Source organism: Leptonychotes weddellii, chromosome 6 (assembly GCF_054177405.1).
Source record: "Leptonychotes weddellii isolate Sample4059 chromosome 6, ASM5417740v2, whole genome shotgun sequence".
NCBI lineage: Eukaryota > Metazoa > Chordata > Mammalia > Carnivora > Phocidae > Leptonychotes > Leptonychotes weddellii.
Genome location: NC_138374.1, coordinates 14902473 through 14908219, shown reverse-complemented (window position 1 = coordinate 14908219; position 5747 = coordinate 14902473).

Below are 5747 nucleotides of genomic sequence, written 5' to 3'. Positions count from 1 at the left end.
CCAACTCAGACTTGAGTTCTTTTGCATGCACTCCACCAGAACACAGAAGAGGGACTGGTGGAGAAAGAACTGGAGGAAGGGACATGAGTTCAGTCAGTCTCGATGATGAGACAAGGCCATAAATTGCAGAAAGGAAGATAAGCTTATTTGTGGGTTTTCTGGGCAAGGGAAAGTTCAAGTAAACAGAGCTAGATGTGCAGTTTGAGGTTCTTGAGTTTGATGTGGACGCCCAGGGAGAGATACTCACCAAGCAGCTAAGAGAACAGATTTGTGGCTCAGGTGGGCTAGAGAGAGAGATGTGGGGATTGTTGACCCACCTCTAAGGAGAAGTTAAAAGTGAAAACGCTCTCACAGCACCAACAAAAACACAACAAAACAAGCAAGAGAATCATGATGGGGAGGGGACAAATGTTGGGGAAGGAAACAGTCTTTTCTGGTTTCCTTAGATTGTTTTCCAAGGGACAATACTTCTTACATCTTCACAGATAAAAGTTTCTTCTTTATAGCCAATGCAGACATTATATAAGAGCAGGTAGAAAAGTACAGATTCCAGGATTATTAAATATAATGCACGTATGCATGTGATGTGCGTATCCATGCACATGTCCATGCATATGCATGTGTATATATATATATCCTTTCTATATGTGTATATATATGTATATATCCTTTCTCATTCTAGGAAAAGCTGGTGCATCAGCTCTGAGCCAGGTGAGTTGCCCAAGAAGAGCGAGGAAAGGGTTATATTCTCTTCCTTATAGTTTTAGTTTATTGTCCAATTTATACAGGACTTTCCCCAACATCATTAAAAGAATGTGTTTGGCACCAAGGACTTGGTATCAGGCAGACAACATATTTCTTACGTTAGAAGTGCCACTAGTAGAATAAAGAGCCTGAGAACCGGAACTGCTGCCAGAAATAGCAGGGTAAATTCACCCACTTCCAAGAAGGTCACTCAGTGTCAGAACAGGGTGCAGGCAGATTGAAGCAGATTCTTGGCACCGCCACCGCTGTGTCTGTCCGTTGCATAACTTACGGCTCTTAGTTCCCTTGACCGAGAGCACTGGTGTTGACCGGGCATTTTCTGTTCCTCTCTGTTACACTGTTTTTCAGCTATGTCAAAATAATCGCTATTATCAGGTGACCTTCCCTAATAAGTCTGTCTCCCTTCTGTTTTAAACTGCTACCTGTTGAGAATCCTATTTCGAATGAACAATTGCAACCAGGGAGCTGTCATCTGTCAGGTTTTAAATGTTTGTTAAGAATAGGAGTCCCAGACATGTAGTCATTAGACAACAGAAAACCGTAAACAATCAGAGGGGCAAGGGACAGCAGATGTTAATTACATCTGAATTCACGACTCCATCTGAACCGGGGAAGAGGGATCCATAGTCAGCAGCAAACCATAAGGAAACGGAGGGAGTTTGCCCTTAACAGAAGCTGTTCTGACCCACAGGGAACTACATCACATTAATAACTGAAGCTACGCTCCTTGTGTCTTGGACCTGTCCTGGAGTAGAAATTAGAAAAATAGGATAATAATAAAACAAGAAGGATGTATGAATACAGGAGGATGCTTTAAAAACCGTCGCTCGTCTTTCTTTAGTGTTTCTTATTTAGCACTACGCTAAATGCTCTCATGGATGACGTCACTCGATCCGAGAGAACCCTGTGAGATGAATATCATCCCATTTCAAGGATGAAGAAACTAAGGCTTAGTGAGGTCAAATAACTTGCCCTGAGTGTGGAGTTGGACGGTGGCTGTACGGGGCTTTAGGCACACTGTCACCCTCCTCCAGAGCTCCCCCTCTCGTCCACCCGCATGCAATGCTCCAGACGGTCCCCCACCCAGGACACCAAGTGCCCTTTAATGGAAACAGAAGTGGGAGCACCACCTCCCCATCCCCCTGTGGGTTTCTCTGATTCTCCCCTGCTTTTTCAGGTGGGCCGTGGCAGCTTGGGTTTTGGTTAAGAGAGTAACTCTCCAAATGACCCTGGAAGGGTGGGGAGTGAAGGTTGCAATTTATTGGATGACCCCATTCTCCCTACCTCAACACTGGACCATGATGCCCTGAGTAATGTCCAAAGGTGCAAGATCCAAGGATACTTCTGCATTTGTCAATTTTAATATCAATTTTAATATCAGTGGCTGCTTCTGTTTTACCCAAAAAGACTTTTTTCTTTTCTCATGCATGACGAAATATGTGTTTTTCTTTCTGATCTCTACCCTGCATAACTCATTTCCATGGTCCCCCAGTGTTTTTCCACAATTTCCCCTGATTTAGGGAAATTCAAATTTCCACATCCCCAGACCCCTAAGATGTAGACTATTTAATGCACTTGAGCAGAAGACATGTAAATAGCAGCCCCAGATTCATTGGATTATTTGTCATTAACAACCACGTGCATGCAGGGAGCAGGATAGAGTCCCGGCTAATTGACAATCACCCAGATATGAATATAAAGCATCCCTGAAAAGCTACTTGTTAAGTGTTTATTAAAGCCTACCCGTATGCCTGTGCTGAAAATTAGAATACAAAAACATTTCCAAAGAACTTAGTCTGATTGCACTCAAAGGAATAATTAGCAGAAAATACATCCCTATATGTAATCAAGTGTTAAAATGTGTAGAATGTGATTCAACTGATCACTGGCTGTTGCATAAAACCATGTTTTAGATACACACCTACAGTACAAGAGAGGGAACTACCATTTTCTTGGTTAAAAATCAAATAAAAAGTCCATCATTTCCTATAGAAAGCTATGAGATCAGGCTAAAGACATCAGTCAGGATTTTTCTTTCTGGCATTTAGGTTTTTCTCTTATTTGAAACTCATTTTAAAATCTTTGACATATTTAATAAGAGATGCAGTCATAATGGTCACAAATAGTACTTTCTGGTGCAAATAAAAATTGTTATCTCATTACCTACTTGCTCCTGGGAAGTTATTTCAAAAATGTATTTTCCAGGCTGACGCTGTTTTTAGGATTTTACTTTTGAAATCCGAATAATGATAGCCCGCTCCTCTCCTTCCCCTGAAATGCGTCTGCTGGGAGCCCTGATGCCCCAGCAAGGATTTTCAAGATCTCCTAAAGACTTCATAAACTTTACAGCCAACCTCCGGCTTTGAGGAAGAGAAGGCAAATGCAGCTGGCCGTAAGGAGGCCTTCTAAATTCCTTCTCCTGCTTATAGTGCTGCTGAGAAGTTTTTCCATGAAGCAATCCAACCCCTGTTGCCACAAGACCTGTTTTAGTTGTTTTTTTTTTTTTAAACAAGTCAGTAAACTAACTGGAACTTCTGTCCAGTTTGGTGACTCGGTATAAATGGGTGCAACTTTAACTTGACATGTTCATTTCTTTCTAGAAAACAATTTATATTCAGAGAATCATGGAGTCCCAGAGTGGCAACGACCTTAACAGTTATCCAGTCCAAACACTGGTCTCACGCTTGAATTGTTCATTTCAAAAGAAGTCTGTTTCCCAGAGCAGCTGAGCTGAGGTCCCAGAGCCAGATATTTGGCATGTCCCTGTCCCTTCCGAGCAGGTCAGTTCAGACATCATCTCAGGGGTGATTACTCTTGCTGGGTAGTGTGGAGAGATTCTGAGTGCTAGGTTTGGGAGACTGTGAGGAACGGAGACTTTTCTTCTAATCCTTTATATATATATATTTATATATTTATATATATATATATATAAAGATGCCAGTATTATTATTCCCATCTTCCATATGAGAAGACTGAGGCCCAGAGACTGAGTGAGGCAAGCTTGGAACCAGACCAGTCAGGTTCCAACACCTAAACTCCTTCTATACTTGTTCTACTGTACCACACTGCTAGAATATTTCGACAAACCCAAGAAAAAATAGGGTGGGGGGAAACCTTTTAAAAAGAGATTAAGTTGGTTTGTTAATAGGGTGAACTAGAAACCGATTTATGTGTGGTCACCCAATAGCACCAGGTATCTGTTTCTCCATATTTCTATTTATCTTTTCTCAAAAAAAACCAAAAAACAAAAAAACTACACATATGAAAGTTCCCTGCATGTTTGTCATTTTATTATAAACCTCCTCTAAATACGTAAAGATTTGAAAAATTCCTCTGCCAGCCAGCCACCCATAAAATAGGAGGAGTATTTTCAAATCGCAGGGCTGGAAAACCGACCAGAAGAGAATAAATATACAACCTGGCAGAGAGAGGTACAACAGGATGAAAAGCTCAAAAATCCAGGGCAGTGGTTGGGAGAGTCTGTCCTAGTAGACATATGCTCATACAACGGTGGCGCAAATCGAATGCTCTGAGCAGGACAGCAGAGTGTCTAATACCTGCCTGGGGTAAGGTCTCCCCAGAAAGGAAGCTCCCACCTGTGCAACGACCAAGGGCATAGAGAGAGTCCTGGCTTGGACTGCAGGCAGGAGCAGGGGAGAGGCGTCTGAGGTCAGAATAAAGGCCTGATGAGCCCGTTCCACTGAATCAAGATGAATTGACTAAATAGGATAGATCCTTACTTGTAATTACCTCTCTGTATTTTGTCTATATTCCCAAATCTCATGTAGGAGTACAGGAAGAAAAAATATATATATATATTTTTTATCATGAACTGTTATGTTGATTGTAGGAGTACAGGAAGAAAAATATATATATATATATATATTTTTTTTTTTATCGTGAACTGTTATGTTGATTATGCAGAAAATACAGGGAGGAGGGATTCCAGAGAGGGAAAGTGAGCACACAGCAATGAAAGGGAAAATCCAGGGACACGTGGGTGGCTCAGTCAGTTAAGCGTGTACCTTCGGCTCAGATCGTGATCCCAGGGTCCTGGGATCGAGTCCCACATCGGGCTTTCTGCTCAGTGGGGAGACTGCTTCTCCCTCTGCCTCTGCCCCTCCCCTGCTTATGTGTTCTCTCTCTCTCTGACAAATAAATAAAATCTTAAAAAAAAGAAAGGGAAAATCCACTCCATGGGGGATAGCAACTACAGGTTATCAACAGCCACACCAGGAGGTTTGTGTTTGAGGGGGTCTGACTCATTTTCATCCAAGAATTCAGCAAAAGGACCTTACACAAAGGGTCAGATGTGATTTTCTATCGTTTGAGTTTGTATTTGTTTTTTTCTGATCACAACTGCTCTGTCCGTGGCTGGCACATCTGTAATTGACTTCGACTGATCTCAACGGGGTTTTCCTTGTCCTTAAAATTTTACATTTTATTAAACAGGAAGAGAAAGAGGATAAAAAAAGTAAAGATTACTAGGATCGGGTGTCTATATACCACCACCTACTAGAATTCATTAACATCTGGACACCAAAATCTTTTAAAAATAAAAAAATAGGGGTGCCTGGCTGGCTCAGTCGGTGGAGCATGGAACTCTTGGTCTCAGGGTTGTGAGTTCGAGCCCCACGTTGGGTGTAGAGATTACTTAAAAATTTAAAAATTAAAATTAAAAAAATAGAGCTGAAGTTCCTTGGCTTCCTGCCCAGTACCACTGTCTGTTCTCCTTCCCCAGAGGTGACCTCTGTCCTGAACTGATGAGGCTTCTTCTCTCAGGCTTTTATACTTCTATCATATAAACACATTGTCTTGTTACTTTTAAAATGTTATAGGCATTATATTGTAGGCATTGTTCTACAATTTGTAGGCATTATTCTATGATTTTCCAGCCAATATGTTTTGAGATCTGGCGTTCTATATCTTAGAGTCTCTGTGACCACTAGTTGAGGGAACTATTTTTAAAAAAGGATGATTCC